Source organism: Lithobates pipiens, unplaced genomic scaffold, assembly GCF_037356315.1.
Source record: "Lithobates pipiens isolate NorthernLeopardFrog02 unplaced genomic scaffold, aLitPip1_a1.2 Scaffold_75, whole genome shotgun sequence".
NCBI classification, from domain to species: domain Eukaryota; kingdom Metazoa; phylum Chordata; class Amphibia; order Anura; family Ranidae; genus Lithobates; species Lithobates pipiens.
Genome location: NW_027507898.1, coordinates 1,396,285 through 1,418,556, shown reverse-complemented (window position 1 = coordinate 1,418,556; position 22,272 = coordinate 1,396,285). Strand labels below are relative to the sequence as shown.

At 46.3% G+C, this 22,272-nt stretch overlaps 1 long non-coding RNA gene across 1 annotated transcript in view; it reads right to left on the bottom strand.

Moving 5' to 3' along the window:
• The window catches only part of LOC143959451 (uncharacterized), a 35,123-nt gene extending 16,408 nt beyond the window's left edge, over positions 1 to 18,715 (bottom strand). Inside the window, exon 1 of the long non-coding RNA XR_013270237.1 lies at positions 17,638 to 18,715. This is a non-coding gene — a long non-coding RNA (uncharacterized LOC143959451). The remainder of the gene's footprint in view (positions 1 to 17,637) is intronic.
• Positions 18,716 to 22,272: the final 3,557 nt, after the last annotated feature.

The window sequence follows — 22,272 nt, the reverse complement described above, 5'->3', positions numbered from 1 at the left end:
GGAGAGAGACAGCGGTGGAAGCTGGATCGGATGGGCTCAGGTAAGGAAAAGGGGGGTTGGGTGGGCGGCTTCAGCAGAGAAGGTCCTTCTCCTTAGTACATAGAGTGCATTAAGGTGATAAAACTTAGGGCTTTAGAAGCACATTTAGATAGCCATACACTGTAAGATTTGGAGAGGTTGAAGGAAAGAAAACGACTGATTAGGAGAGAGCAGATCGCACACACAGATTATAGGACGAGGCCTACTACAAACATACATCCAACATTAGAAAATCGATGACTAGCATCCAGTAGGGTAGCTTAGTGTAGTTTAGTGTAGGTCCTGCCCTAGAAGAGTCTACCTTGTCGTGGTGGGCAGGCTTGGAATCTATTGGTCAAAAGTATGTTAGCGAATGGGAGAGAGGATCACTAGATCGTCACTTCTGACCAATCGATTTCACCAAAGGACTCTTGGTTTAATCAGAGCACATGAAAAAAGTTCATGAATCAGGTTTACATCCACTTTACGATGAAAGGAGGCTCCAGGCCTCAAGACAACCTTGTCCATACAAGTTTTATACAAGACAATATTGCTAGCACTCACCTCGCAGACATGATGGCAATAAGGAAGGCCACCTTGTGAAAGTTGGCTGGGGATACACTTTAAAGTGGAGCCTACAATCCTAAAATGACCCCCCCTACATGCACTCACAGCCCCCACCCCCCTCTGTATAGTAAAATGCTATTCTTCAGTTAACTTTTTTCATACCACTCTCCTGGGATACCACATCATGTATCCTAGGAGGCTACAGGAGAAGGGATCCGCAGCATCTGATAGGCAGACGTGGCGTGCATCATCTGGAGGGGTGGGGGCGGGGCTTGTGCCTGAACCCAGAAGAGGCAGCCAACTCTCAATGACCAGGATGGCAGCATGGGACCCAGGATGTGACAACTGAGTAGCGGATCGCAGCAAGACAACACTGGATTGTCTGGGCAGAGACAACCCAGCATAAGAGGGACTTAAAACAATGTTATATATATAACCATATTATCTATAGCAGCTTTTATCAGCCAGGATGTCCAGGCACCCTGGGGCACCGTGAGGTTTCTTCAGAGGTGCCTTGGCAAAATGCCTGAAAATTGCCCCAAAATTGTATACAAGCCAGCATGTGGATAAAGCTGCCTTTCAGCCACAGGTTTCCATTGTGCACCATTACAACCTTCTTGAGGGCACTTTAGCTGAGTGATGGAGAAAATTTGAGGGAAAAGAGAAACCTTGGAATCCTAGTCAATACCAGTTTATAAAAGATGATTTGCTTTGGAAGAATAAATCCCCCCCTAATGTTGGGGGTCCTACATGTGTGGATGCTGCTGTGTTATGCAAAACTATTAGAATAGTTTTTACCTTTTGAAATGGGGAGCCCCCAGACTGTCCATATTTTTTAAAGGGTGCCTTGACTGATAAAAGTTTGAAAAATAATGATCTATACAATGAAAAGACTGAAAAGATTGTTCAATGTGCCATATATTTAATTGCCATTAACAATCAGGCCGCCTTCACACCTGGCCGACACATTGTTTTGTTTTGGTGCATTTGTTGTGTGACAGCATAGGGCAGCCAGCGCCAAAGTAGCTCCTGTACTTTTTTTTCAGCGGAGAGCCAAGCATATTTTGTCACAAGACTGCTACCCGGGTTTGGGGTGACATTGAGGGTCTGTTCACACAGGAAAGGGGCGTTCTGTGCACATTTCCTGCATGGGAGGGGAACACGTTTCACCTGCGGTCTCTTTTTATTTGTTTGATTTTTAGTTGATGATATTGATTAGGAGGTGATCATGGATTTTGTAAAGGGTGCTGCCTTTCAAGACGAATACGAATTGTATAGATTGATGTGTCATTATAAAACTTGACCACTAGATGGAGATGGATTATCCACTCTGAATTAAAGTGATAGTAAAGTCTTTTATGACATTTTTACCTATAGGTAAGTTTATAATAAAGCTTACATGTAGGTAATAGGAATATATAATAAATGTGCACTGTTTAGGAGATATTCCAGTGAGCAGCAGCCAGTGATGTCACCAGCGCATGTACTTTGAAGAAACTGAACATTGGTGCCATTCCTTCAGAGCTCTGTGCTGAGGCTCCCGCACGAATGCGCTGGACTGACATTTTTGCAGCTACCGCATCCAAATTGCAATAGTGTGAACCCAGCCGTAGCCTCCCTGGCGGTATGATTATGTCAGATCTTTGCGTCTCAAAGCAGTACAATTATTTTGCATAGAAATTTGGCGATTTGTGTTAGGAATAACACACTTAAATCTGTCCAAACAAGAGTCTAGTAGACATCCCAGGTATGATGAAGTTTGAAACACAAACTTATAATATAATAAATATAAATAATTCTAAAAAATAATAATATGATAGTAATAAAATTAATTTCCACATAATTAACTATCACTCAATTTTGCAAGTGTTCTAATTTACTATTGCCGTTTTCTAGCTGGTCTAAAACCACTTTTGACATAAAGGCACACTTTTTGGTTGCTATGGACAATTTCCAGTTTCCAGGCAGTATTTATAATACAAAAAGAATCACTAAAAAAGAGTGTATATCCTCTGATGGGGAATTAAATAGGGTTACTGGCAATAGGTAATAGTACAAGAGTAGAAGAGATTAGAGTCTTTCTACTATTACCTATTGCCAGTAAACTATTTAAAATCCCATCAGAGGATATACACTCTTTTTCAGGGATTCTTTTTCTATTGTACTAGAGATGTGGGTTCACTGACAATCAAGTCTCATACAGGGGCGACACCACTCCTCTGTAGTGATGGCCAAACGGTTCGCCCGGAGGTTGTTTCGTGGCGAATTTCGGCTGTTCGTGGTCCGCCCGATCGCCGGACTATTGCCGCCGTTCGCCGGGCGGGCTTCTGTGTTTACTGTGTAAAAGAACTTTGACCTATGATGACACATCCATCATGGGGTACAGGCAGGCATGTACTGGCCATCGGGACTACCGGGAGTTTCCCTGTGGGCCGATGGCTCAGTGGGCCACTCTGATGTAAGGGGGTTGGTGATGGGACACTCTGATGTAAGGGGGTGCTGATGGGACACTCTGATGTAAGGGGGTGCTGATGGGACACTCTGATGTAAGGGGGCTGGTGATGGGACACTCTGATGTAAGGGGGCTGGTGATGGGACACTCTGATGTAAGGGGGCTGGTGATGGGACACTCTGATGTAAGGGGACTGGTGATGGGACACTCTGATGTAAGGGGACTGGTGATGGGACACTCTGATTGTAAGGGGACTGGTGATGGGACACTCTGATGTAAGGGGGCTAATGATGGGACACTCTGATGTAAGGGGGCTAATGATGGGACACTGATGTAAGGGGGCTAATGATGGGACACTCTGATGTAAGGAGGTGCTGATGGGACACTGATGTAAGGGGACTTGTGATTGGACACTCTGATGTAAGGGGGCTGGTTATGGGACACTCTGATGTAAGGAGGGGCTGGTTATGGGACACTCTGATGTAAGGAGGTGCTGATGGGACACTCTGATGTAAGGAGGTGGTGACGGGACACTCTGATGTAAGGGGGTGCTGATGGGACACTCTGATGTAAGGGGGCTGGTGATGGGACACTCTGATGTAAGGAGGTGCTGATGGGACACTCTGATGTAAGGGGGCTGGTGATGGGACACTCTGATGTAAGGGGGCTGGTGATGGGACACTCTGATGTAAGGGAGTGCTGATGGGACACTCAAACTGTAAGTGGGCCGGTCTGGATGAAGTCCAGGGCCACATTTCTGTCCCAGTCCAGCCCTGGGTACAGGACAGCCAATTGAGACATTACAGCACATGGACACTTGGACATTCCCCCTAACTTATAAATAGACCTGATCCGGTGGCCATTTTACGTTCTTTCTTCTGTCACTATAGGGAGAGGTTGCTGTGTGGAGCAGGGAGAGATTGCAGTGACCCAAATCGCTAGCTATTTGGTACACAAAAGTTCTTTTCAGGACTGGTATAGGTGTTAGGTGTAGTTCAGGATATAGGTTTGAGGCACTGCTGTGCTACTGATTGTTGCAGCAGCCTGAGTGTCTTTTGTCAGTTTAGAGAAAGGGACAGGACGGTGTGTGCTGCAGGGACAGTCAGTTTAATCATTAGCTGTTACTATCAGGTCCACAAAAGTACTATTCAAGTTATTGTTCCAGCAGCCTCTGTTTTGTCAGTTTATATAGGGACAGGCAGGAAGCTGTGTGTGAGGCAGTGAGGGTCAGTTTAATCAGTAGCTGTTACTATATTAGGTCCACAAAGGTTCTTTTCAGGACTGGTATGGTAATAGGCTTGTGCACGTATAATATTCTTTCCTCCAAATATAGAAAGAATATTATACTTGACTGCTGCCCTTCTGCTGCAGTCTGCTAATCAGTCACAACCTACTTGTTCCACAAAGGTCCTTATAAGGACTGGTAACTTGGTCTAGGGTGCTAGAGTACATAGGGTTGAGTGAGGTACAGTCTGCTATTCTATAAGGACTGGTATAGGTCCACAATACATAGGGTTGAGGTGCACTACTGCTGACCGCTGCCCTATACTGCAGCAGTCCTTCATCAGTATAGGGACTGACGTACAGCCTGCTAATCAGTCACACACAACCTACTTGTTCCACAAAGGTCCTTATAAGGACTGGTAACTTGGTCTAGGGTGCTACAGTACCTAGAGTTGAGTGAGGTACAGTCTGCTATTCCGTAAGGACTGGTATAGGTCCACAATACATAGGGTTGAGGTGCACTACTGCTGACCGCTGCCCTATACTGCAGCAGTCCTTCATCAGTATAGGGACTGAGAGTTTTGTCACAGGGTCATTTAAAAAATGACAGGCAGAGGAAGAGGCAGGCCCTTCCGCAGGGGTAGGGCAGGAGCAACAGGCTTGATCCAAAGTGGGAAGTTGCAGAAGGTGTGTTCAATTCATTTAAAGGACGCACCAGACTTGGTTGAGTGGCTCACTCAGCCTTACTCTTCTGCACCCTCCTCATCCTCTCGATCTGCACCCTCTTCTTCACTCTCTGCTATGTGCACCCCCAAAGACACTACCACCAACAACACCACCACCTCCACATACCTTCCGCTTGAGTCACAGGAATTATTTTCCGATCCATATCAAGACATTTCTGATGCGCAGCCACTCTTGGTATTGGATCAGGAAGAGGAAGTAGCAACAACTGCTACTCAGCAGTCTGACGCCAGTACCCAGATCAGCCCAAGGAGGAGGTTGGTCCCCGGTGTTGCTGCCTACTTCGAGATCTCTACTTATAGCGGTGGGGAAGGTGACGTCGATGATGACATGTCTAGTGATGTCACGTGGGTGCTCACAAGAGAGGAAGAGGAGGGGAGTTCGGAGGGAGATATGGACCAGCAGATAGGGAGGAGAAGCAGGAATAACTTGCATTGCGCAGGAGGGACAAAGCAGACTGCAAATGTATCAGGAGCGAGTCATCGACCATGTACGGTCACATCTGGCGCTCCCAGGACACCGGCACATGGCTCCGCAGTGTGGGCTTTTTTTAACGTGTCCGCTGCTGACAATAGCGTTGCCATCTGCAATCTTTGCAGTCAACGCATTAGTCACGGTATGCCCAACACTCACCTAGGGACGACCGCCTTAAGAAGGCACATGAGCAGCCATCACCGAGCCCAGTGGGAGCAACGGAACACACAAAGCCACACTCCAGGCTCTCACCGTCCAGCCTCGTCTTCTACTTCTCCTTCTCCTCTCTCCTCACAATTGTCCTCCACTCCACCTTCCATCACGCCAAGCTCACGTTTTTCTGCAAAAAGGCAGGCTTCCGTGGGCCTAACGTTCAAGCGTAAAAAAATGATGACGCCCAATGGTTGACGGCTGGCTTGTCAGAACTTATAGCTCGCCAACTACTGCCATATAAACTGGTGGACTCGGAGGCCTTTCGCAAATTTGTGGCCATTGGAACACCACAATGGAAGGTCCCAGGAAGGAAGTATTTCTCACAGAAGGGCATCCCAGAGCTATATGGCCATGTTCAGCGGCAAGTGAATGTATCTATGGCACACAGTGTCGGTGCCAAGATACATCTGACCACAGACACGTGGTCTAGCAAACACGGGCAGGGAAGGTATATCACTTTTACTGCCCACTGGGTGATCCTTCTGACGGCCGTCAAGTATGTAACCCGTGGCACCTGTGTAGATTTGGTTTTACCGCCACGGATTGCATGCAGGCCTGGCTCTTCTTCTCCTCCTCCTCCTACTCCATCCTCCTCCCTCTCCTCCTCGGCTGACTCCTCCTTTTCTGCTGCTAGCGTCTCTTCCGCTGCGCCGCCCAAGCTCCCCAGAACCTATTCGACATGCCAGGTGAGACGTTGCCATGCCGTGCTGCGTCTGTTGTGCCTGGAAGCCAAGAGCCACATCAGGCCCGGCACTCCTTTCAGCTTTGCGTTCACAGGCAGATCAGTGGCTAACACGTCTCAATTTGACAGTTGGTAAAGTGGTGTGTGACAACGGTGCCAATCTGCTTAGCGCATTGAAACAGGGCAAAATCTTAAACTTGGTCGTGCAGCGATTCATTGTCAATTACCCTGGGGTCCAGGACATCTTGCGGCAGGCAAGGAAAATCTCGGCCCATTTCAGAAGATCTTACACGGCCATGGCTCGCCTTGCTGACATTCAGCGGCGACACAATCTGCCTGTCAGACGTCTTATTTGCGATTGCCCGACGCGATGGAACTCAACCTTCTATATGCTTGATAGGCTGCTCCAGCAGAAACGTGCAGTTAACGTCTACATGTATGAACAGGTTCTGGGGAGCTGGGTTTTTTTTCACCTCGCCAGTGGCTGCTATAGCACGACGCATGCAGACTTCTGCGCCCATTTGAGGAGATCACCAAACTGGTCAGTCGCAGCCATGGCGCCATCAGTGACATGGTACCTTATGCCTTCTTTATGGATTGTGCATTGTGTCGTGTCATTGATCAAGCTGTGGAGGAGCAGGAGCGGGAAGATGAGGAAGTCGCAATGCTGGATGAATTCCCAGAGGGGGCTACTCTATCTGAGACAAGTGAACAACAGGAGTCTGAAGAGGAGTCAGAGGAGGATGGTGCCGGGGCGGATGAGGAGGAGCAAGAAGAGCATGCTTTAAACCTTTCTGGGATCCCTGTTGTGCGTGGATGGGGAGAGGAGAATGAAGAGGACGACATTATCCTGGATGATGAGCAGGAGCCACGCCACCACACCGCTTCCAGTTTAGTGCAAATGGGGGCCTTCATGCTCCAGTGTTAGCGCCTAGACCGTCAGGTGTCCGACTACATCGGGTTAACGGCCGATGTGGACGCTCTGAGGAGTGATGAACCCCTGGACTACTGGGTGGGCAGGCTTGACCTCTGGCCAGAGCTTGCCCAATTTGCAGTCAAACTGTTGGCTTGCCCCTCGTCCAGTGTCCTGTCCGAAAGGACGTTCAGCGCAGCAGGGGGGATCGTGACCGATAAGCGTACTCGCCTAGGTCACGACAGCGTTAACTACCTCACATTTCTAAAAATGAATGAGGCATGGATCTCGGAGGAATTCAACACATGTGACCAGTAGACCATGTATATGTCTATAAACAATTTTTTTAATCGAGCACACAGACCTTCTTTCTTCATTTGGCTCAATTCCTTGTCCAAAAAAAGCACACCGTACTATATGCCCGTACCCTCCTCTTTGAAGAGGTTGAGCGGCGTCATATTTCTACTGGGGCTGCTTATTATGAGGGGCTCCCACCATCCCTGTGCTGTGCTGACTTCCTCCTGGGGCTGCTTATTATGAGGGGCTCCCACCATCCCTGTGCTGTGCTGACTTCCTCCTGGGCTGTACCTCTGCTGTGCATATTATGAGGGGCTCCCACCATCCCTTTGCTATGCTTATTATGAGGGGCTCCCACCATCCCTGTGCTGTGTTGACTTCCTCCTGGGGCTGCTTATTATGAGGGGCTCCCACCATCCCTGTGCTATGCTGACATCCTCCTGGGGCTGCTTATTATGAGGGGCTCCCACCATCCCTGTGCTATGCTTATTATGAGGGGCTCCCACCATCCCTGTGCTGTGCTGACTTCCTCCTGGGGCTGCTTATTATGAGGGGCTCCCACCATCCCTGTGCTATGCTGACATCCTCCTGGGGCTGCTTATTATGAGGGGCTCCCACCATCCCTGTGCTGTGCTGATTTCCTCCTGGGGCTGTACCTCTGCTGTGCATATTATGAGGGGCTCCCACCATCCCTGTGCTATGCTCATTATGAGGAGCTCCCACCATCCCTGTGCTATGCTCATTATGAGGGTCTCCCACCATCCCTGTGCTATGCTCATTATGAGGGGCTCCCACCATCCCTGTGCTATGCTGACTTCCTCCTGGGGCTGCTTACGGCGCAGGTGTCAGTGCTGTATATCACGGTGCTGATGTCAGTACTCTCTATCAGGGTGCTGGTGTTAGAGCTTTATGTCACACTGCTGATGTCAGTGCTCTCTATCACGGTGCTGCTGTCAGTGCTGTATATCAAGGTGCTGGTGTTAGTGCTTTATGTTACGCTGCTGATGTCAGTGCTCTCTATCACGGTGCTGCTGTCAGTGCTCTCTATCACGGTGCTGGTGTTAGTGCTTTATGTCACGCTGCTGATGTCAGTGCTCTCTATCACGGTGCTGTTGTCAGATCACTCTATTACGGTGCAGGTGTCAGTGCTGTATGTCACGCTGCTGGTGATCATCTCCTGCACCCTCTTCTTGCCTACCCTGACCTTCCCTCTCCTCCATTGCCTTCATGCGCTCCACAGTCCTGAATTGTCACAAGAATTTCCCATATAAAAAAAGAATGCTTGTAGTTGTCGATCCCAGATTCACCTCATACATGTGTTATGTCATTGGCCATGTGGTGGGACTATGTTTGCACAGCTATTAATTATTTTGTGGCTGCAAATTTGACCTGTATGTTTGCAAAGTTCGCCTCCCATTGAAGTCGATGGGGCCCGCCGTGAATGTTCTGATTCGCGAACTATCGGCCACGTTCGCGGTCCGCATTCACGAAAACGTCCCGTTGGAAGTTTGTCCATCACTACTCCTCTGTATTTATAATATAAAACTGCATGGAGGGCACTGGACAAAGCACTAGGGACAAAAGGGATGTGAAATCATTTCATACAGTGATGTAATCATTAAGATTACAGTGTACTGTATGTATTATGATTTTTCACATTTTTGAATTTGCCGCTTGGCTCTACCCCCATGCGCCGCTCGCAGGGAATGGAGCCCGGCACACAGAGGCATTGGGTGGAAGACACAGACACAGCGGGGGGGATATTGCAGGATCCTGGGGACAAGGTAAGTACACTGCACCAGGATCCTGCAATGCAATCCCGATTGTGGCTCGGGGTTACCGCTAATGGTGCGGAAATTTAACCCCGAGCCACACTCAGGGAAACCGCCAGGGAGGTTAATGAGAAGTTCACTTCAAATAAATAAATGCAATTTTTTTTGCCTTTTGGAGCCTGGAAAACATGGCACCAGCGATCAGCAGATTGCTGATACCATGCAGGTCTCCTGCAGACTGTCAGTGTAAGCTGTTTGCCTTGTACATCGTACAGCCAGGCAGTTTCACACTGACAAGAAGACTCAATGAACTACCATAGCACTGAACAGCGCAGTGGTAGATCATTGAGAACTGCAAACCAACAGCCGCAAAGGATGGCGATGCTTGTAGATCATTCACACACACAGAGTCCTGTGCTGTGAATGAATAATGCAGCCGTGTGAGCAGAGCCCTGTGCGGCCGCACTGTTTTCAAAAAGTGACAGCTAGTATAGGGAACTTCTCCCCATGCTGCTGCCAGAGGGAGAGGAGGGAACGGTGAATGGCTGCAGCAGTAGGAACATGTTACATGTTTCACCTTAAAAACGGATGGAACATGTAACACGTTCCCAAAGGTGGATTTATCCTTTAAAGAATCTTAAAGACACAGCGCAACATACAGTGCCTTGCGAAAGTATTCGGCCCCCTTGAACTTTTCAACCTTTTGCCACATTTCAGGCTTCAAACAAAGATATCAAATTTAATTTTTTTGTGAAGAATCACCAACCAGTGGGACACAATTGTGAAGTGGAACAAAATCTATTGGATTTTTGAAACTTTTTTAACTAATAAAAAAATGAAAAGTGGGGCGTGCAAAATTATTCGGCCCCCTTGCGTTAATACTTTGTAGAGCCACCTTTTGCTGCGATTACAGCTGCAAGTCGCTTGGGGTATGTCTCTATCAGATTTGCACATCGAGAGACTGAAATTCTTGCCCATTCTTCCTTGCAAAACAGCTCGAGCTCAGTGAGGTTGGATGGAGAGCGTTTGTGAACAGCAGTTTTCAGCTCTTTCCACAGATTCTCGATTGGATTCAGGTCTGGACTTTGACTTGGCCATTCTAACACCTGGATACGTTTATTTGTGAACCATTCCTTTGTAGATTTTGCTGTATGTTTGGGATTATTGTCTTGTTGGAAGATAAATCTCCATCCCAGTTTCAGGTCTTTTGCAGACTCCAACAGGTTTTCATCCAGAATGGTCCTGTATTTGGCTGCATCCATCTTCCCCTCAATTTTAACCATCTTCCCTGTCCCTGCTGAAGAAAAGAAGGCCCAAACCATGATGCTGCCACCACCATGTTTGACAGTGGGGATGGTGTGTTGAGGGTGATGAGCTGTGTTGCTTTTACGCCAAACATATCGTTTTGCATTGTGGACAAAAAGTTCGATTTTGGTTTCATCTGACCACAGCACCTTCTTCCACATGTTTGGTGTGTCTCCCAGGTGGCTTGTGGCAAACTTTAGACAAGACTTTTTATGGATATCTTTGAGAAATGACTTTCTTCTTGCCACTCTTCCATAAAGGCCAGATTTGTGCAGTGTACGACTGATTGTTGTCCTATGGACAGACTCTCCCACCTCAGCTGTAGTTCTCTACAGTTCATCCAGAGTGATCATGGGCCTCTTGGCTGCATCTCTGATCAGTCTTCTCCTTGTCTGAGCTGAAAGTTTAGAGGGACAGCCAGGTCTTGGTAGATTTGCAGTGGTCTGATACCCCTTCCATTTCAAAATGATCGCTTGCACAGTGCTCCTTGGGATGTTTAAAGCTTGGGAAATCTTTTTGTATCCAAATCCGGCTTTAAACTTCTCCACAACAGTATTACGGACCTGCCTGGTGTGTTCCTTGGTCTTCATGATGCTCTCTGCGCATTCAACAGAACCCTGAAACTATCACAGAGCAGGTGCATTTATACAGAGACTTGATTACACACAGGTGGATTATATTTATCACCATCAGTCATTTAGGACAACATTGGATCATTCAGAGATCCTCGCTGAACTTCTGGAGTGAGTTTGCTGCACTGAAAGTAAGGGGGCCGAATAATTTTGCACGCACCACTTTTCAGTTTTTTATTTGCTAAAAAAGTTTAAAATATCCAATAGATTTCGTTCCACTTCACAATTGTGTCCCACTTGTTGGTGATTCTTCACAAAAAATTAAAATTTAATATCTTTATGTTTGAAGCCTGAAATGTGGCAAAAGGTTGAAAAGTTCAAGGAGGGCGAATACTTTCGCAAGCCACTGTGTATATATATATATATATATATATATATATATATATATATATATATATATATATATATATTAGACATGTGCGATTAGTTTCGTACGAATCTCAAATTCTTACGAATTTCCAAAAATTCGTACGTTCGGGAGGATCCGAAATACGAATTGCCGTGCGTCCGAATTCTGTACGGAATACGAACTTTTGTTTACGAATTCCGGATTTCGGACGACGACTCGGTCATTATGCTTATTATGACTTGTAAAAGACTTTTGTGATAGAAGTCAATGTAAGTTGCCTGAAGACATCAGTGAAGCACTTTCCTCCTCTCTGGGCAGGCTGCCAAGAAAAGATCAACGTGATACAATGTTTCTTCTTCAATGGGCTGAACTCTGTGTGTAGAAGTTCTCAGTTTACCCATTTAAAGACTAAATCTTTTCTGACACTTGTTGCTTACTAGTAAAAATCCAGTATTTTCTGCTAGAAAATCACTCAGAAGTCCCAAAAATTATATATATATTTTTAGCAGAGACCCTAGGGAATAAAATAGCGGTTGTTGCAATATTTAATGTGACGCGGTATTTGCGCAGAGGTCTTTCAAACGCAAGTTAGCCCTTTTTTTTTCGGTCGACCTCTAGAGAGCACTGACATTAGCAGCGTGACATACAGCAATGACACCTGCACCGTGATAGAGTGATCTGACACCAGCACCGTGATAGAGAGCACTGACATCAGCAGCGTGACATAAAGCACTGACACCAGCACCGTGATATAAAGCACTGACACCAGCACCGTGATATACAGCACTGACACCTGCACCGTAAGCAGCCCCAGGAGGAAGTCAGCATAGCACAGGGATGGTGGGAGCCCCTCATAATAAGCAGCCCCAGGAGGAAGTCAGCATATCACAGGGATGGTGAACTTTGCAAACCTACAGGTCATATTTGCAGCCACAAAATAATTACTAGCTGTGCACACATAGTCCCACCACATGGCCAATGACATAACACATGTATGAGGTGAATCTGGGATCGACAACTACAAGCATTCTTTTTTTATATGTGAAGTTCTGAAAATTCAGGAATCTTGAGACAATGGAGGCGAGGGAAGGTCAGGGTAGGCAAAGAAGAGGGTGCAGGAGATGATCACCAGCACCAGCACCGTGATATAGAGCACTGACACCTGCACCGTGATAGAGTGATCTGACACCAGCACCGTGACATAACACATGTATGAGGTGAATCTGGGATCGACAACTACAAGTATTCTTTTTTTTATATGTGAAATTATGAAAATTCAAGAATCTTGAGATAATGGATGCGAGGGAAGGTCAGGGTAGGCAAAGAAGAGGGTGCAGGAGATGATCACCAGCACTGTGATATAGAGCACTGACATCTGCACCATGATAGAGTGATCTGACACCAGCACCATGACATAACACATTTATGAGGTGAATCTGGGATCGACAACTACAAGCATTCTTTTTTATATGTGAAATTCAGAAAATTCAGGAATCTTGAGACAATGGAGGCGAGGGAAGGTCAGGGTAGGCAAACAAGAGGGTGCAGAAGATGATCACCAGCACCGTGATATAGAGCACTGACACCTGCACCGTGATAGAGTGATCTGACACCAGCACCGTGACATAACACATGTATGAGGTGAATTTGGGATCGACAACTACAAGCATTCTTTTTTTATATGTGAAATTTTGAAAATTCAGGAATCTTGAGATAATGGAGGCGATGGAAGGTCAGGGTAGGCAAAGAAGAGGGTGCAGGAGATGATCACCAGCACCAGCACTGTGATATAGAGCACTGACACCTGCACTGTGATAGAGTGATCTGACACCAGCACCGTGACATAACACATGTATGAGGTGAATCTGGGATCGACAACTACAAGCATTCTTTTTTTATATGTGAAATTCTGAAAATTCAGGAATCTTGAGATAATGGAGGCGAGGGAAGGTCAGGGTAGGCAAAGGTATCAGGAGCGAGTCATCGACCATGTACGGTCACATCTGGTGCTCCCAGGAAACCGGCACATGGCTCCGCAGTGTGGGCTTTTTTTAACGTGTCCGCTGCTGACAATAGCGTTGCCATCTGCAATCTTTGCAGTCAACGCATTAGTCGCGGTAAGCCCAACACTCACCTAGGGATGACCGCCTTAAGAAGGCACATGAGCAGCCATCACCGAGCCCAGTGGGAGCAACAGAACACACAAAGCCACACTCCAGGCTCTCACCGTCCAGCCTCGTCTTCTAGTTCTCCTTCTCCTCTCTCTTCACAATTGTCCTCCACTCCACCTTCCATCACGCCAAGCTCACGTTTTTCTGCAAAAAGGCAGGCTTCCGTGGGCCTAATGTTCGAGCGTAAAAAAATAATGAAGCCGGATAACCCTCTTGCCCAACGGTTGACGGCTGGCTTGTCAGAACTCATAGCCCGCCAACTACTGCCATATAAACTGGTGGACTCGGAGGCCTTTTGCAAATTTGTGGCCATTGGAACACCACAATGGAAGGTCCCAGGAAAGAAGTATTTCTCACAGAAGGGCATCCCAGAGCTATATGGCCATGTTCAGCGGCAAGTGAATGTATCTCTGGCACACAGTGTCGGTGCCAAGATACATCTGACCACAGACACATGGTCTAGCAAACACGGGCAGGGAAGGTATATCACTTTTACTGCCCACTGGGTAAACCTGACGGCCGTCAAGCATGTAACCAGTGGCACCTGTGTAGATTTGGTTTTACCGCCACGGATTGCACGCAGGCCTGGCCCTTCTTCTCCTCCTCCTCCTCCTACTCCATCTTCCTCCCTCTCCTCCTCGGCTGACTCCTCCTTTTCCGCTGCTAGCGGCTCTTCCGCTGTGCCGCCCAAGCTCCCCAGAACCTATTCGACATGCCAGGTGAGACGTTGCCATGCCTGTTGTGCCTGGAAGCCAAGAGCCACACTGGTCCGGCACTCCTTTCAGCTTTGCGTTCACAGGCAGATCAGTGGCTAACACCGCTCAATTTGACAGTTGGTAAAGTGGTGTGCGACAACGGTGCCAATCTGCTTAGCACATTGAAACAGGGCAAAATCACATACGTGTCATGCATGGCACACGTCTTAAACTTGGTTGTTCAGTGATTCCTCGTCAAATACCCTGGGGTCCAGGACATCTTGCGGCAGGCAAGGAAAATCTCGGCCCATTTCAGAAGATCTTACACGGAACTGAGATGGAACTCAACCTTCTATATGCTTGTTAGGCTGCTCCAGCAGAAACGTGCAGTTAACGTCTACCTGTATGAACTTTGTGGCATAACAGGTTCTGGGGAGCTGGGGGGTTTTTCACCGCGCCAGTGGCTGCTATAGCGCAACGCATGCAGACTTCTGCGCCCATTTGAGGAGATCACCAAACTGGTCAGTCGCAGCCATGGCGCCATCAGTGACATGGTACCTTATGCCTTCTTTATGGAGCGTGCATTGCGTCGTGTCATTGATCAAGCTGTGGAGGAGCAGGAGCGGAAAGATGAGGAAGTCGCAATGCTGGATTAATTCCCAGGGGGGGCTACTCTATCAGAGACAAGTGAACAACAGGAGTCTGAAGAGGAGTCAGAGGAGGATGGTTCCCGGGGCGGATGAGGAGGAGCAAGAAGAGCATGCTTTAAACCTTTCTGGGATTCCTGTTGTTGTGCGTGGATGGGGGGGAGGAGAATGAAGAGGGCGACATTATCCTGGATGATGAGCAGGAGCCACGCCACCACACCGCTTCCAGTTTAGTGCAAATGGGGGCCTTCATGCTCCAGTGTTTTAATAGGGACCCCCGTATAAAAAGCATAAGGGTCAAGGACCAGTACTGGGTGGCAACGTACTTAGACCCCCGGTACAAACACATAATGGCGGAAATGTTACCGCCGTCACAGAGGGCTGGCAGAGTGGAGCATTTCCAGGCCTTGCTTCGAGAAATGCTGCATTCTGCTTTTGCGTGCGCTGGCAGAGGAGCAATTCCCACTCCCAGAGAAGGAGTTGCAGGTACCAATCCAACAGCGCCTGCAAGAAGAGGCCGGTTTGAAGAAGTGTTGGTGACTTCGGATATGAGGTCATTCTTTCAGCCGACCCAATCGACAGGTGTCATCCGGATCCAGCATCAGGGAACGCCTAGACCGTCAGGTGTCCGACTACATTGGGTTAACGGCCGATGTGGACACTGAGGAGTGATGAACCCCTGGACTACTGGGTGGGCAGGCTTGACCTCTGGCCAGAGCTTGCCCAATTTGCAGTCAAACTGTTGGCTTGCCCCTCGTCCAGTGTCCTGTCCGAAAGGACGTTCAGCGCAGCAGGGGGGATCGTGACCGATAAGCGTACTCGCCTAGCTCACGACAGTGTTAACTACCTCACATTTCTAAAAATGAATGAGGCATGGATCTCGGAGGAATTCAACACATGTGACCAGTAGACCATGTATATGTCGATAAACAATTTTTTTAATCTAGCACACAGACCTTTTTTCTTCATTTGGCTCACTTCCTTGTCCAAAAAAAGCACACCGTACTATATGCCTGTACCCTCCTCTTTGAAGAGGTTGAGCGGTGTCATATTTCTACTGGGGCTGCTTATTATGAGAGGCTCCCACTATCCCTGTGCTGTGCTGACTTCCTCCTGGGGCTGTACCTCTGCTGTGCATATTATGAGGGGCTCCCACCATTCCTGTGCTATGCTTATTATGAGGGGCTCCCACCATCCCTGTGCTATGCTGACATCCTCCTGGGGCTGCTTATTATGAGGGGCTCCCACCATCCCTGTGCTATGCTGACATCCTCCTGGGGCTGCTTATTATGAGGGGCTCCCACCATCCCTGTGCTTTGCTGACTTCCTCCTAGGGCTGTACCTCTGCTGTGCATATTATGAGGGCTCCCACCATCCCTGTGCTATGCTCATTATGAGGGGCTCCCACCATCCCTGTGCTATGCTCATTATGAGGGGCTCCCACCATCCCTGTGCTATGCTGACTTCCTCCTGGGGCTGCTTACGGTGCAGGTGTCAGTGCTGTATATCACGGTGCTGATGTCAGTACGCTCTATCACGGTGCTGGTGTTAGAGCTTTATGTCACGCTGCTGATGTCAGTGCTCTCTATCACGGTGCTGCTGTCAGTGCTGTATATCACGGTGCTGGTGTTAGTGCTTTATGTCACGCTGCTGATGTCAGTGCTCTCTATCACGGTGCTGTTGTCAGATGACTCTATCACGGTGCAGGTGTCATTGCTGTATGTCACGCTGCTGATGTCAGTGCTCTCTATCACGGTGCTGCTGTCAGATGACTCTATCACGGTGCAGGTTTCATTGCTGTATGTCACGCTGCTGGTGATCATCTCCTGCACCCTCTTCTTTGCCTAACCTGACCTTCCCTCTCCTCCATTGCCTTCATGCGCTCCACAGTCCTATATTGTCACAACAATTTCCCATATAAAAAAAAGAATGCTTGTAGTTGTCGATCCCAGATTCACCTCATACATGTGTTATGTCATTGGTCATGTGGTGGGACTATGTTTGCACAGCTATCAATTATTTTGTGGCTGCAAATTTGACATGTAGGTTTGCAAAGTTCGCCTCCCATTGAAGTCAATGGGGCCCGCCGTGAACGTTCCGGTTCGCGAACTATCGGCCGCGTTCGTGGTCCGCGTTCGCGAAACGTCCCGTCGGAAGTTCGTCCATCACTATTCACCAATAGGTGGGGACTCTCATTCTGCCAGTTCATTTTTAGGATTCATACTTATTGACTACCATGAGGCTCCATAGATTTATTGTCATAGTGCATACACTAGCATTGCCCTACAGGGGACATGAATTTATGTAAGGGCCTACCCTTAAACATTGACTGGAATATGCATGGCACCTAGACATTTACACTTTTAGTCTTTCCTTTGGTGCACATATTCTACAACCTTTCCTCCGTTGAATAGTCCTTTCCTCGCAGAATGTAGACACTGCATGCAAAACATAAAATATTTCCGTTCTGTTCTGTACTTACACATATTCAGCTGCCTCACAAAACTTGCCATGTTATTGTGCTTGAAGTACTTGGGTAGAACTTCCTTTGCAAACCTGCCTTGGTCAAAAACATGAAAACTGGTGCCATTCTGCAAGAGAGAATTTGGAATATATTTAATGGTGCCGGGAACAAAATAATCTGAAACTGAAAAGAATAAAAGAGTAGTATTCCCTACTAGAAAGGAGGTAGGCCGGCAATACAATAGAACATTTGAACCCAGGGGCAAGGGCATTGCACAGCAAACTGTGAACATATTTATTGATGAATAAGTATTAATTCCACGCTAAGGGTCTATAATCTGAAATCTGGCTGCTGCCTTACCTCAACTTCCCCACCTGTAGGTGGAGTCTATAAAGGTAAGTCTAAAAGAGAGGTATGTGTGGTGCTGCCCAATACTAGTGTCTATTTTATTAAATAAATAAATTCATGTGCATGGTGCCTTTAACTTAGTGCTAATAAAACTATGTGTTCTAACTGATTTGTGTCACTTATTTATACCATGTTACCCTTTTAGTAGCTAAATAAATAAATAGCTAAATTGAGTGAACAAATTTATGCCTGCTGTCCCTTTAAATGCTGCACTGAATGAAAAGTGTGTGTTGTTGTTCAAACTACATTTTCCCAGTTGTAACACATTTAATAAATACAATTAATACTGGTAAATGTTCAATATGAAAGTACTCTCATGCCCATTAAACAAAAACTTATGTACAACAAAACAATTTAAAGGTCCATAAAGAAATGTAAAAATCATTAGTCCATATAAACTCTTCCAATCCAAAATGGATGGTGCTTAAGCATTCATGCATGTACAAGCGGCTGGTGAATAGGTGAAATCACTCGTGCTCCCCCCTCCAGGTCTGTGCTCACCACCAGATGGTTAAGCCCCAACAGGGGTCAAAGGAACCAAACATACTGTAGATGCTCCAAATCCCTTTGGATGGTATCTGATATCTCATCCTCCTCTTCACAGTATATAGTCAGTGGATGTGCTCATATGGATGGGTGAACAGAAAACGCATCTCGTAGCGTAATTCAGTTTTTACATTTATTCTTATAAAAGACAAAAACTCACTTATATGAAAGAGGGAAGATAAAATGCATGCAATATACAATGTGGCCAGGATGCCCTGAGGATACTGAAAGTGCCGCGATGACGCTCCAAGCCCTGCCCTACACGTTTAATCAGAGTGACGCTATAAGGAGCTTGTGAGATAGATTAAAGTAATAAATGGGTTTACACTAGAGTTCTCTATTTTATATTTATATATATATATATATTAAGATGCTGTGCTCTCAAGCGGCACTTGATCTCCTGGAAGCGGGATCTCCTCCTCTGTACGTCGCTGGAAAAATCCTGGAACACTGCCACCTGGTTGTTTTCCACTTGAATATTTCTCCTTTCTCTGGTTAATCGCAGGATTTTGTCCCGGTCTCGGAAGTTCAAAAACGTAGCTATAAACGTGCGGGGAGGAGCTCCGGGCGGTAGGGGTCTCATCGGAATGCGATGGACACGTTCCACCGCAAACATAATGGAGAATACCTTCCTGCCATAGGTCTTAATCAGGAGGGATTCCAGGTATTCTGCTGGGTCTGTACCCTCCACTCTCTCCGGGAGACCAATGAATCTGAGGTTGCACCTCCTCAAGCGGTTCTCCATATCATCTTGGTGGGAGTGCAGTTGTTGAATTTGCCGCTGCATATCCTCCGTGGCGTGTCTCAACGGGTGGATGAGGTCCTCCGCCGTCCCTATTCTCGTTTCTGTTTCTGTGACTCTGTCCTTTAGTTTGGAGAGGTCTTGTCGGAGCAGGAAGATGTCAGTCTTTATATCATTAATTTTGGCCGTCAGCGTACCCTGCAACGCCGCTATGGCGTCTAACACCTTGGCTGTATCAGGTGCATGTTGTCTCTCACCCGCGCAAGTGCCCGCGCCATCTTCGGCCTGTTGCTCCGGTTCCAGCCGGCGGAACTGAGCCAGTTTGTCCGTGGTCCGAGTGTTTCGTTTCGGCGGAGACATGTTCCCCGTTTGGTCCACTCGGGTATGAGGCAGTATGTGGTGTCTTACAAAGACCAATTAACGTGCAGGATAGCGATCAGGAGAATCGGCGCTGGGAGCTCACTCTACCCATGTCTTACTCCATTGCTGGTCAGGCCACGCCCCCCGCCAAGCATAGGTTTATATGAGCATCATCCGTAAATGTGTGTGATGCATAATGATGAAGACTGTGAAATGATGGTGTGGAACCGGAGAAAAAAAAGCAAGAAAACGAACTGAATCATGAGAAAAGATCATGTTATGAAAAAGTGAAAATAAAAATGGAGCGAAGAAAGTAAAATGGGCAATAAAAATAAATGTCAAAAGGGAAAACGTGATGTGAAATAAAGTGTTTTATATATGAAAATATTTGTAAAAAATATAAGTAATAAGTATGTGTTGTGTAAAAACAAAAACAACAACTCTGTTGTCCTCATCAGAAACATCATGTAGGACATGTCCTACATGTAGGATATGGACAGCATATAGGGGAAAAAGTCCCTAATATTTCTATATACTCCATGACGTAAAAAAAAGGGAGGTAAAAGAATGGGGAAAGAAATGGAGGGGAAAGGGAGAGGATGGGGAAAGTGTGTGTGTATGTGGGGGGAGAAAGAAGGGGGGGGGGGAGGGAGGGGAAGGAGAGAAAATGGAATATATACGGGGGAGGGGATATCATTCATAATAATGACTGACTTTGTACTCATAATTTAATGCCTTTGGAATACATGTGTCCAATTTGAATATCCAATACACTTCTCTTTTGCAGAGCAGAGGAAACCGGCCCCCCTCAAGCAATGGTGTCCACACATTCTATGATTTGAACTTTGAGGGATCTGGTGTCCAAATCATGTCAGAATCTGAAATGTCTAGCAAGATTGATATTTTTGTTTATAATGAATAATTGTTTGCACAAGAGATAACTGTATGAGGAGTTCCAGTAAAACGTCAACTTGAGCAACGGGTAGCATTAAACTTGAAAAAGCCTGTGGTATGCAGTCAGGTATGCATGGGTTGTTTAGACATGCTAGGAGAGATTAGATTGCCTAATGTTAGAGTCTTCCTAACTACGAACTTGATTTCTTTCGATAGAAAGGTCTTAAATCCAGGATCTTCATGAAGGATGGGTAGGTATTTGGAAATGATATGCTTTGTTATGGTACTGGTTACTGTAACATGTTGAAAAAAAACAAAGTTGCAATACTGTCTGTCATGATTTTGTTCTTCCTCTCTTCTAGCAGGTTCTGTCGAAATAGATTAGTAACAGATTTGTGAGCTTTTTTGATTACGTTTGTTCTAGCCACGTTCGTGGAACATTGCTTCCCTCTCAAAATCCCCAGCTGAAGAACAATTCAGTTTTAAACAGTTTTAAACAAATAAATTGACATTTCGATATAGTATGAATAACATGCCCAGGGTGGCAGCTTTATGCATAAAGTATTAAATTCTTCGATGTTGGCCTTCTATATGCAGTTCCAGTTACTTGATGTTGTTGAGCATTTTTTTTTTAATTCTTTATTTATAATTTCCATTTTCTACACATAAAAACAAGAGCGTATCTGACATTATACATAATAAATTACATCAGTTATATATCAGCAGTCCCCTCCAAACCCCGCCCCTGTCCCACCATCCCCCCCCCCAACCCCCGCACGTCTCCTCAGTTCTATAAACTCACCTAGTTGACCCCTCCTCTCACGCTACATACTCTTTCCGGTTCTAATTTTCTCAGGTTATCTCCCACACATAACTCCAAGAATTTTTTAAACAATCCCAGTCTTTCCATTTATCTTTTCTTTCCTCTACCTTTCCCTCCTCCCTCTCTTTGTCTTGTTCCCTCTCTATTTTTTGAATATAATTAACTCCCTTTATCCACTTGCTTATCTTTGGGCTTTCTGGTTTCTGCCAATTTTTTGGGATCAATCCCTTCGCTATATTTAACAAGATTGGCAACAATGAAACTTTATATGGCCCTATCGATCTGTCCGTCCCATGGAACAGACAGACCCATGGGTCATAAAGGATAGATTCCCCTCTCTTTTATCAATGCTAAAATCTTAATCCAATAATCTTTTATGGTGGGACATTCCCACCATATATGTAACATTGTACCTGCCATTTTGCACCCTCTCCAACATTCAGATGATGTTTCAGATTGATATCTACTCAATCTATCCGGAGTAAGGAACCATCTCGCCAGGCATTTATAGTTAATTTCTACCGTCCTCGTATCCGGTGCCATTTCATGTACTAATCTCCATATTTTAACCAATCTATCTCTATCATACCTCGTGCCTATTTCCCTTTCCCATTTCTTGATACTTGGAGGGGCATCCCCCTTCTCCTCCTCCACCACAATTTTATATATTTGAGCAATACTATTTTTTATATTCCCCTTTATTATCATCTTTTCCATTTTTGTATATTCCTTTTCCGATCTAATTGGATCAGGTAATTTTTCCACAAATTTTTCCAGCTGAATGTACCTCCATGTATCAAGTCTCCACCGCTCAGTATCGCCTTGTAATCTTTTAAAAGTATGTATTTTGCCTTTATCTATTATGTCCTTCACTTGGACA